The following is a 12,226-nucleotide window of genomic DNA, read 5'->3' as shown; positions in this document are numbered from 1 at the left end:
GGTTGCAATCCCTATTCCATAATTCCAGAGATCAACAAGACATCTCTTGATACTTTAAATCAGTTCTCTCTCTCTCTCTCTCTCAAAGATGTGATGATTCTGGGTCAGCCAATCTGTAAAATGGGCCTACAGATTTCCTCTCCTCAGATACTAGAATGATGAATAATATCAGAGAAGCTCTAGATTCTGCTGAGAGACAAAATGTTAGGCGAATCAAAGAGCAACATCAGCCAGGATCTCACATCCAGAATTGTTCTTGTATAAGAAGAGAGGAGGAAGTGCGGACTCTCTTGCAATGTGGGGGCTCAGACTGTCCTCAAGTGGTCCTTGGCACTGAAGCCTGGGGGTTCCCTTCACTGAAGTCTGCCAGCTGCACCCAGAACCTGGTGGGATGCCTTTCCCCCTTGACATTTCAAGCCAACCTCCCATCCCTGATAATGCAGGAATGTTCCTCTGGCTGGTGGACCTCTGCCAACAAGTGAGCGTCCCCGCCACCAACAGAGTAAACATTACTCAACTGGCCAGGGCTCTGTCACACACATTCTTCCCCTGTGTTCCTAACCTCATGCAGAGTGTGGCCCAGCTCCACTGGGTCTGGAAACTGGGAATTTAAACTCAGGCAGGAGGGAGCATGTGAAGGAGAAACTCTCCCAAAAGGAAATGTCCATGTCCATAAATTATGGGCAGACAGCTGTCTTTCCCACGAAACCACAACTTTGTGTAGGGGAGAGAAGGGGGTGGGGCAGGGGTTAGGCTAGTCTTGATGGCCTTTTACTATGTGCTGATAACTCTAACCTCCCCCTACTCCAAGCACGAGTTGCTTCTCTTGAGGGCAGAGGCAGGGAGACAAATGATCCAGTCTGGTGAACTTGTGAGACACTCATCTGAGGTTAGAAGAATGTGAACAAATTCCCTTGGCTTGAAACCCAGGAACCCTAGAAATGAATTTGCATTGCTGCCTCGGTTTCCTCCTTTGTAACAGTACTTTTTGCCAATTCTTAATGATATTTCCTCCTAAGGAAAAAAGATTGATGTTTGCAAAAAGTTTAGGAGATTAAAAATCTGAGAGCCTAGGAGGAAAAAAGCTGGTGCGAGATGAAAGCAATTTAAACACTGGGCTGGTTTCCATTCCAGATCCTAAGGTGGCTTAGGTAGGAGCCCAATTCATAAGAGAAGAAACACAGACAGACCCGTGGGGACGGTAAACATTCTTGACTCAAGGAGTAAAAAGTTGAGTGACACTTCAGGGAAGCCCACAAACTGGTTTTCTTATAAAAAATCAAAGCAAATGTAACCAAGAAAAAAAAATCTTCCATTAAAAGCATCTTGGCTGAGATCAGGAGCTAGAAGTGCCCCCATGCACCTGAAAACATCACACAGGGAGGAGGCAGAAGAACAACAGAAACCTCGAGTGTCTTCCCACTGGGTCTGAGGTGCCCCACCTTGTCCTTGCCGCATTTGGCAGGCAAACATCAGGCAGCTTGTAATGATCACTTCAGCCTGGAGATGGCCGCTCCAAGCCCTTGGGAATTTGAGCAGTCCTCACCCTTGTGAGTATTTCCCACTGTCTGCTTCTCAATGTGTCACAGATGCCCACTTGGCAGAGTGAAAAGCTGAGGCTCAGAGAGGACAAGGTCATTTCCACTGCCTTTTCTCAGGGAACATTTAGCAAGTCTGTTATTTTGAACTTGACACTTTCCCCTCTTCCCCATAAGCCCCACAACAGCTTTAGATAAGTGGAACCACCCATGATGACCCACTAAATAATTTGAACTGATTTTAAAGATTTGTTCCTTGGCTGCACCTTTCAGGGGAATGTAGGCCCCATGAGGGTAGGAAACTTGTCTGTTTTCTCCTTAGCACCTTGCCCAGCCTGTGCCAGGCACTCAAATATGTATTAAATGAACAAATTAGGAATGAATGACCTATGCTTCAATTCTGATGGAGGGCTCCCACCTCCCTCAACTTGGCTCGGTGGAGTTGAATGGTATACATCTGTCCTCTAAATCTCCTGGGTTTTCTGTGATAAAAGGAGGCAATTTTTTTTTTTTTGAGGAGGAAAAATAGGAGAAAGAAAGGAGAGATTAAAATACAATCAAAATTGGAGAAATAGTACTGCCAATTTTGAGTGATTTCATGTCTGAAGGCACCAGACAGGTCCATCAAGGGTGAGTGTGATGTGTTAGAACCCATTCTGGGGGTCCATTAGGTTGATTTCAGAAGTAAGGAGTAAAGTCATCTAATGGGGATTTATTATGGCAACATAAGTAACTTAAATGCCTTTTTCTGCAAAAAAACTGGGGCAAAATTAAGAAGGGTTAACTATGGGTGTTGTTAGGTGTAAAGATTGTGGGGACAGACAGTGACCTGCTGCAGTCTGGCTCCTGGGGTCTGGTCTTTTCTGAGGCTGCCTTTGCAGGCAGGGATAATATGGCTGCAACAAAGGCCCCTAGGCTTGGCTGTTGAGGAGAATGGTGATGCTCCTAGTGGGAGTGGGCAATGGGAGAAAGGCTATAAAGCCATCAGCAGACTGAGCCACTGGGTGTCCATACAAAGTAGGGTCCTATAAACAGACATCTGTATTGTGACTGAAGGGCTAATAAAATTGCCTTAGAAAAGAGAGATTTTCCACTGCAACCCATTCAGAAGCAATATCCTACTGGGAGGTGATACCCAGAGAGAAGGTCTTTTGAGGTCTGGCAAGTTTCAGAGATGCCTCATTATGTGGGTTTGCCTGGCCAGACCCCAGCCTCTTCATCACCATCACCATCAGCAGCATCATCAGCATCATCATCATGATAGATAGCCACTGATCACCCAGCAGGCTTGTGGATGCTGGCCCCAAGGAGCACCAGGTGTTGGGTGCAGAGACCTTGGAAGGTGGATAATAACTAGCTTTCCTTCAGCTGGGAGAACAGAAGCACCAGTCAAGTGCTCAGGGAGCACCCTCAGAGAACTGATGTCTGCCCAGAGCCAGGCACTTTGGCTTCTGTCTCTCCAGATGGCTTGGATTTGCAGTGCGTCTAGAACTCAGCTCACTCAGTGGAAACTCAGAAAGATTAGTTCTCAGTCTCTTCTTGCCCTGGGGCTACTGATAACAGATTATCAAAGGAACCTAACTGGAAGAACATTAAACTGACTAGTAGAATGAAACTAAATGGATTGACTAAACTAGCAAACTAGACTAGAGGAAATTAAGCTTTCTGGAACATTGGGGAGAAAGTCATATTATATTCTTTGAAAACTTCCTGGTAGCATTAATGGTGATATTATTTTGTGAACTGTATACTTTAGGTAAACAGTGTTAACAGAGGTGGAGCTGGTTGACACTGTTTTTCGAAAAGGGAAGAGATGCTTTAAATAAGACACAGAGATGTTATATCAAACACACTGAATTTTATGCTCAGTTTAAAACTGAACACTAAACTTGCAAAATAGGGCATTTATGCATCATGCTTTTGGACAGAAAGCTCTCTGACAGATACCTTCATTCCACAAATATGTGGAGCATCTGCTATGTGCCAGGCCTGGCTGAAGAAATCCAGCTTTGGCTTTGATGTCAGTATAACCCTCAATTCTCCCACCCAGAAAGCACACAGTGAGGTAGGTGTTTACAAACTCCAGGGGCCTTCTTCATGGTAAGAATAAGGCTTATTTGTTTTGGGTTTTCTTTGGCAGGTAGGGATGCAAACCCTATAATTCACCTGGCAGTAGGATTCTAGACAGCAAAGAGGATGGGCTGTTCATTTCTATTTCCATCTATAAAACACCTAGAGATAAATAAAGCACTAACTTGGTGTCCAGTGTGTAAACTGATGTCACACAAAAAGGAGATGCTGTTTAGAGGGCTTCCACCCTTGCTGAACAAGGACTTGCTTGGATTTCACTATCAACCCAGTTCAGCGGATGTTGACCTTGTGGTGGACAGGGCCAAAAAGCATGGACACACAGGCTGCCACTCAGGGGCCCTGAAAGTGTTAACCTCCAGCAGTTATAGATGTCCCATTTATACCCAGTATAAATCTGTTTATTGTGACTGGCCCCACCCGATCTGCTGGTGCTTGTAAAGCTCTAATGATCCCTAATAAAGGTGGAAGGCTTCTAACAGCACCCAGTTCCTGAACTGGGGACAGAATGAGAGAGTGAGGGAGAGAAGGAGGAGGGAGGCAGATGATGAGCTCAATTCTAAAGTACCACAAGGGCAAACCTCCCTCTGCACTTCATGCATCAGAGCTGTGGGCCCCAAGTCTGGAAGCTACACACAATCTCCAAAATAACCCGTCAGAGAGGAAAGGTCCTCGTGCAACACCTTCATTTCCCAGAATCCTCAAGAAGTCAGAGGATTTGCCCAAGGTCACCCCTGCTCATTAGTGGCTCTGGTCTCCTGAATCCTCATTCAGGGCTTTTGATTCCAGCTGCCTCTCCTCTCCCGCTTGAGCAAGGTACCATGAGGGTTATTGTCAACTCCTTCCAGAACTTTCCTGCTCTCTCTAGACTAGTAATCCTGGCTGTGCGTCCAACTCTCAAGACATTTGTTGCAACTTCCTATGCTGAAACAACCAATTCTGATCCTAAAGTAGGTGGGTGGGACTTTTAAAAGAGTTCCCTGGATGACCTTTATGTGGTCTGGGAGAGACTTGAGAATCACAGATCTTGACAATACTTGGTTTTCATGGTTTCTGATATCTCAAATGACAAAGTACATGGGAAGGAAAATCCTTCCAGAGTGAAACTGCAAAACCACATCCTTGCCAAGAACCCAGTGCTATCCATAGCCCCTCCCTGCTCTCAACACCCCAAAGGTTCCTGAGTCAGCCTTACTGCTCACCAAGGGCATCCAACCTTCCTTGTCAGGCACTGTGCTTGTTTTATCATATTTAAGCCTTACAACAGCCCTTAGAAGGTAGGTGTCATGATTCCTATTTCCTAGACAAAGAAACTGAGGCTCAAAAATGCTAAAGAATTTGTTCAAGATGACACTGTCAGATAACGACAGAAGCACAATTCAAGCCATGTCTATTTTGAATGCTACACCTGGCTTCCTGGGTGCACATGCTCAGTCTGATCTTGAAAGAGGCAACCTGTGAGCAGCTCATCCCAGGACATGCAGACATCCCAGGTCACTAAATGCTAAAGACCATGTCCATCGTGTTCCCCCAACATGCAGAGTATGACTCCTGAGAGGACTCAGCTCTTGACCTCCCAAAAGTGTTAGAAAGGTGGCAGCCTCCCTTGCTGATTGACTGCTTGATGGCTGAAGTCACACAAGTGTGCTATTGCTGAGGCTGCTGAGTCAGTGCAAAGGGTAAGGCAAAGCATGCTATGGGGTGAGGCAAGTGGCTTCCAGAACATGAGCCCTCAGGAGCTTCTGAGGTTTCCTGGGCTCATTGCAGGTCTGTATTCACCTCCTCTTCTTACAGCTCCTTTGCCTGAAGTTTGAGGGAACTTCCCTTCTAAGAACAAAGAGCACTAAGCTCTTCAGAGGTGGCCTCCACCAGGAAAGAACCACACCCCCTCTAATTGGCAGGTTCCCAGGGCTAATTACTAAGAAGCAATACACACAAGTGGGGTACTCACACCTCCATCAATTCACAGAGGAAAATTCCCTATTAGGTATAGGAAACTCATGGTCATCTTATGAACCTGACCTCCTGCTCCATGTTCGTGAGCCCTCACCCCCAATGCCAATTCATGACCCTTTCCAACTTCCTCTTACTCTGTCTTATATTTGTACTAAAGGCCTCATGACCCTGGATATGCCTTATGGTATCACAGAGCAGTTCTCTCAGGAGGAGTGGGAAATTGCCAAGATGCTACAAGAAGCTAGGCACAGTCTGTTGCAAACACCAAGATGAGTATCTAGTTGGAAATACTCAAGTTCCATAAAAATCCAGATTGAAAACTAGGGATGCAGCTCTGTGTGAGGTGCTGGCCTGCTATGTTCAAGGCTGTGGCTTCAATCCTCAGCATTATCAAAAAAGAAACAAACAAAACAAAACAAAACAAAACAAAAAGGATTGAATGAAATCTTGAAGAGAGATGGGGAAAGGGAAAAACCCCAAAGAACAAAACAAAACATGAGCCTCAGCCAGAAATGATAATATGATGGTCTGCTATGTCTGGGGTAATTTACATATACATATACACATACTTCATCCTATTAATCCTTTCAGCATGTGCCCAAGTAGGTATTCCCACTGTATACATCAATAAACTGAGGCACAGAGATTTTGGAGACTTGTACAGGGTCACACAGAAGTGGCCAAAGTAAGGTTGGATTTCCGATTTTGCCATGCCTACTGTATTTTTTAAGAGTCTTTCCCCAGAGTATCTTCAGTGCATACTAAATGTCAAAGTTGGTGATCATTTGGCAATGGTAGACTGGGAGACAAAGGGAGCTTAGTTGTTAATTGCCGTATCTCCAAGATACTCACTACTCAAAGTGTGGACCCTGGAACACCCTCTTCAACAGCACCAAGATGCAGAAACTCAGACCTCACCCAATACCTACAGAATCAAAATCTGCATTTGAACACATGCCCAGTTGATAAGCAATGCATTGTAACACTGTGGGTTACACTTGACTGCACATTGGGCTCACCTGGAAAATTTCAACAACTACTGATGCCTAGTCCTACTCCCAGAGACTCTGATTTCACAGGGCTGGGTTGCAACCTAGGTACTGGGACTTTTAGAAGGTCCCCAAGTGGTTCTAAAGATTGTCAAAGTGTATGAACCATTGTCCCAAAGTGGGCATGTGCTGGGGGAGGAGGGTGTCAGCAAACTGTAGTCTGCTGGTCAAAGCAGCCTGTTTTTATATGATGCATAAGCTAAGAATGGTTTTTCAATTTTTAAATGATTGAAAAAAAATCAAAGAAGAATATATCATGATAGATGAAAACTACATGCAATTCAAACTTCAGCTCCACAAAGTTGTACTAGAAGACAGCCACACTCATTTGTTTACATACAGTCTGTGGCTGCTTTTGTGCCACAAAGTCAGTTGAGTGGCTGTGACAGAGATAGCATGGCTTGAAAAGTCTAAAATATTTACTTTCTGGCTCTTTCCAAAGAAGTTTGCTGATCCCTATTCTAGAGTACTTGTGAACAGCCAGGATAATTACCAGGACTGAGAGCTTCACAGGACTTTATTTTATTTGGGGGATATGTTTTATATGTAACTATATATTTACACACACACACATGCATGTGTGTACATTATGTACACATTTATATACATATATGTACACACACACATATTCCCTCTCCTTCCTCATTTGTGTTTTTACTTCCCTTTGAAAAGTGAGTGGAGGCAAAAGGCCAGATCTTGTGCCTTCCTATTAAGCAGGTGGCTTCAAAGGCTTGCACAGATCTCTGCCTCTCTCTGCACCTCTAGTGCTTAATTCTCTCTAAGTTCCTGTCACTTCCCATCACACCTTTTACAAACAGGTCCTAAGAGCACTTCTGCCATAAGCTGCAGGCTGGAGCTCTGTGCTTGCAGGAAGTTTCCTTCCTCCTCAGAGCAGACTGGGGTTGGTGAGAAGTCCTTGAATCCTCTAAGGATCCTTCAGGGGGATTAGACATGGCCAGGGGTTGCCTTCAGTGATAGGAGTCCGGTATCTGCCGGCTTCTGTTCAGAGGTCAGAGCTCCACCAGCCCGGCAGCCTGGCTTCTTTGTATGCAGACCAGGGATAGTCCCCTATCAGGGGAGGCTGACAGCAGAATACATTGAAGGCTGGGCCTCTTAATCTCATTAATATCCCGATTGTCTTCTCCAATCGAGTGGGAGCCAATGGGGTGGCACCCGCAAGATAAAATGACCTTGGAATTCAAGAGATAAAATGGCAATCAGATAAAGTCCCTTAGCCGGAAAACACTGAAGCCATGTCCACCATGGAACCCCAAGTCAATATGAAAGTGTCTCCTACAGCAGCACGACCCACGACAGGATGTGTCCCTCTTCCAAACTGAAATAATCTGCAACTTAGGGACAATGGGTCTCATTTACTCTAAGAACCTTTGCTGCTGAATGAATATTTTTACAACTACCCTCATAAACTCCCTCCCCTTGTCTGCTGTCCAGGGAGGGGGCGGAGCTCCCAGAGGTGAGCTGAGGTGCCTGCACTGTCTCAGAGGCCCCCATTAAGTTGTTAAGGCATTTAGTGCCCCAGACAGGCCCGAATGCAAGGGCAGTTCAAATCTCCACACATGTGGGGATGAGCTGTGGAAGAGGGGGCTTCAATTTCTTCCCACAGAATCCCCCTGGGGGAACAGTTGGGGAGGAAATAGTAAACTAGCCAGGCTGGGGATCCTTACCATCTCTTTGGCCATATTCTCCCACAGCCCCTGTCATTCAAAGCAAAGAGAGATGGGCGGCATATAACAGCTCAACACCTGCCTCCACCACTTACTAACTCTCTGAACTTGGGGAATTACACCCTAATCATCTTACTTCCCTTGAGTGCGAAATAGGGATACCAGTGCAGATGGTCTCTGCCCTGCAAGGCTGTGGGAAGCTTAAATAAGATGATGCATGTAGGTGCTCAGCCAGGGCTTGGTACCCAGGAAGCACTCAATCAACACTAGCTGATGGAATTCTTTACCATCTTGCCATTGGGTACTTTTGAGGTTTCCCTGGGTCTTGTATATTTCTGTGTTAGAGAGAACAACAGCATCCTCACAGGCAACCTGGCCCAGAGTCAGGGTTGTCTAAGACCCAAGGTCAGATTCCTGCAGGTCACTTGAGAGGAGGTATGAAGGAGGACGAGGGGAGGCAGGCACTGTTTTGCAAGTTCTGATTTCAAGTCAGGGAAGTCAAGTTGGTTGGGTTGGGAATGGGACAAATAGAGGTCAAAGGGAGGGAGAAGCAGCTGCAGAAACACAGTCTCCTTTAAGGGAAAGAGGCTGAGGTTCAGGATACCTCAGAGCTACCCTGGAGAGGTTCTGTCTTTTCCCTGTGCCTCATTTTCTTTCCAGGAGAATGGGCCCCCACCTCTCTACCCAAAGGTGAGGACAGGATGTATGGGTGAGTGAAGGACGATGATTTGTCCCACCCTTGTCTCCTTGAGGCAGTGGCCAGGTGACTTATCTGGGGACTGGAGCGAAATGTACAGTGAGCAAGGACACCCCAGATCATGCAGCAGATATTGCGGTTTGGGCCAAGGCTAGCCCAGCCTCCATCCCACTCCAACTTCCTCCTCCTCCTCCTCCTCCTCCTCCTCAAGCCAATCAATACCAGCACCAGTCTCTAACCAGTCCTTTTTCTTGCCGCCGCCCTGCCCTCTGACCTTTTAGGGGCCTTTCTCTTGATTCAGCTCCAGAATGGAGGTAGAGGCCATCACTCCGAGCCTGCTCAATGGCCTCAGAATAGGCTGTCATGGGGCCTATAACCAGGGACAGCTCCTGCTGGCGAGAGCTGGGATGAGGGGGGAGCAGATAAAGGCCTTCCAGGCTCAAGATAAATGGCTGCCTGCAGCCTGCTACAGTAACTTCAGGCCCCCAAGAAGAGTAGACAAAGGGTGCCCCTGTGACACTCCCTGGAAAGATGAAGGCCCATCAGAAGCAGCCAGGCTGGTTCAAAGCCCCAGCTTAATTGTCAATTAAGCATGCATAAGGGAGACAAAGCCATGACAACCCCTGGCTGCATGCTGGTGTGCGATTGAAAACGCTGAAAACAGCTGATTCTGCTGACAATGTGTTTGTAGGGCACCTTGTAACCAATCAGCCGCTGACAGAGGCAAAGTGCTCCTCCTGCCACCCCTATTGTGCCGGACATTCCAGGACCAGGGTCACACTGTGGTCATCTTGGGCAAGTGGGCCACAAGGCAGTAAGCGTGGCTGGGAGAGAAGGACTCAGTAAGGGAAAGGATGCTCTGCCTCCCTAGGGAAAAGGTTTGTCTCCCAGCTCAGGTGCTGGTGTTTGCAGAGGAGACAGGGTGGGGAGTCGGGGGTATGAGACTGGGGGACTTAGAGGTTGCTAACACTGACTCTGGGTATGGGTCTTGCCTCAGGATCACAGAGTTCTTTTGGTATTCTGCATTCAGTTTTATGTTTTGGGCTTAGTTAGAGATCACACCTTAGCTGTGGGTACCGCCAAAGCCTTCTCTGAGCACTGGGCTCCAACCTGCTGTCCACCTACCCTGGGCCTATTACCCAGGAGCCCCATCGAAGCTCATGTGCCATCCCGGCAGCCTGAGATGGAGACACAGTGCTCTGATCCTGCACCATAAGCACTAGCATGGCAGCTGCCTCTGCTTCCAGTTCAGGGGCAGGATATATCTCATATATCTCATTATTAGAAATAATGTCCCAGCGTGTGAAAGTAAAAAAAAAAAACAAAACAAGACAAAACAACAACAACAAAAAAAAACACATAGTGTTCTGCTGCCTGGCATTCTTTCTACGACTGCTTATTTAACCTAATAGGAGTGATGATAAAAATTGTGTGGTCTTTTGGGGAAGGTGGCGTTCACACACTTGAAAACATTTAATCCTCATGCGGACTGTGAAGTACTACTTCGCTATTTTAAAGAGAGGAAACTCAGAGAAGTTACGTGAATTAGCCACATTCATAACCTGAGATTCAAAATTATACCTACAGAATCCAGTCCCTGGACTGGGGAAAATGACTCCTGTGATAAGCCCCTAATTATGGCAGAGGAGAAGCAGCCATTGAAAATAGGAACAAAGTCCCAAAAATGTTGCTCCAGAAATAGCTGGAGGCTAGGTAGGGTTGCACAAGCCTATAATCCCAGCGGTTTGGGAGGTTGAGGCAGGAGGACTGTGAGTTCAAAGCCAGCCTCAGCAAAAGCAAGGTGCTAAGCAACTCAGTGAGACCCTGTCTCTAAATAAAATACAAAATAGGGCTGGGGAGGTGGCTCAGTGGTTGAGTGCCCCTGAATTCAATCCATGGTATCCAAAAGAAAGGAAAATAAAATAAATAGCAGTAGGATTTTTCCCTCCCTAGAATGAACCAGGAAGCCACCAAAGATAACACTGATCCCCAGCTGGTTGTGGGGGTGCCATGCTGGTGTGATCTCTTTCCTATGAACAAGTTCTGAGAGGGCAGGGCTGTGAGTTCCATGTGGGGACATGGTAACGTGTGTGTTAAGGGGAAAGTATAGCATGAGGGTCCACAGACCTGAGATCCAGTCCTTGTTTGCTCTCATTGCTTGGTGGCTTGTCAAATCACTACCTCTTTCTGGGCCTCGGTTTCTCTCTTTTAAGACCCTCTTGTTTCTATCATTCCATGACTTATATAAAAGGTCCAGACTTCTGGGACATCCCAGAGAATCAGATTCTCATCCATGAGGTATCCAGGCTGTGTTTCCTGCGCACCTCCATCCCCCCATTCTGTTTCCAGTACCTGCTCCCTGTCCCTGCAGCCCTAGTTCTCCGTATCTCTCCTCAGGATACAGAAAGCCTAAGCTAACGACCCTATGGTGACCTCAGCACAACCCCAGCTTGTCAAAAAGCTGCTGGCCTTTGTTTGGCTTGCAGGCTCCCTGACTTTGGTGTGGAGATCACAGGTCCCAGCACAATGGCCATTGTCTTCTCAACAATGCTCCTCGCCCCAGCCACGCCCCCTGCAGCTCCCAGGCAGCCCTGTGGATCACCACAGTGGGCAAGTACTCCCATCCCTCTCCAGGCAGGCCACACGCCATCTACCTGCCCTTTGAACCCTGCTTTAAACTGCCTTAAAGAGGCTAAGTTTCTTTGCCATGAGGCTAGCGTTTTCCTGAGGGCTTCCCTGCCTCTCAAGAATAACCCACTTTCTTCTTCTGTATACCCGAGCCCTTCCTTTCTGTGGAAGCAGGAGCCAGAGAAACTCCAGATGAGGCTCCTATTTCACGGTGGGAACTGTCAGGTTCCCAGAGACCACTGAAGAGTCCATGCTACGGGTGTGGCATGCTCAGAACAAATGTTTGCATACTGCATATACTGCCCAGGGGGTGACTCTGAACCTGTCCCGGTGATGTGGTCACCCCAACACTTGGGTCAGATCTCAGTTCTTAGGCCTTTCCCATCAGAAGAGCAACTAGCAAGCAAGAGAAGGAACAGATTTCAGAACCACCTGAGTTACAATCAGTTGCTGGCTTCCCTTCACAAGCCTTCACCAAGAGTAGGAGGTTGTGCCACACTTGGTCAACATGCGTACCAAACAGACCCAAATAAGCACATCAGTTCTGGGAAGCCAGCTTTCCTGGAATAATTAAGGTGAAGAAGT

The 12,226-nt window shown here is 46.9% G+C and overlaps 1 protein-coding gene across 6 annotated transcripts in view; it reads right to left on the bottom strand.

Moving 5' to 3' along the window:
- Hnf1b (HNF1 homeobox B) overlaps positions 1–12,226 on the bottom strand; it is a 51,435-nt gene that overhangs the window by 26,416 nt on the left and 12,793 nt on the right. The gene's annotated exons all lie outside the window — the stretch shown is intronic.

The sequence above is a fragment of the Urocitellus parryii genome, chromosome 7 (assembly GCF_045843805.1).
Source record: "Urocitellus parryii isolate mUroPar1 chromosome 7, mUroPar1.hap1, whole genome shotgun sequence".
NCBI classification, from domain to species: domain Eukaryota; kingdom Metazoa; phylum Chordata; class Mammalia; order Rodentia; family Sciuridae; genus Urocitellus; species Urocitellus parryii.
This window is presented reverse-complemented; position numbering and strand designations above follow the sequence as displayed.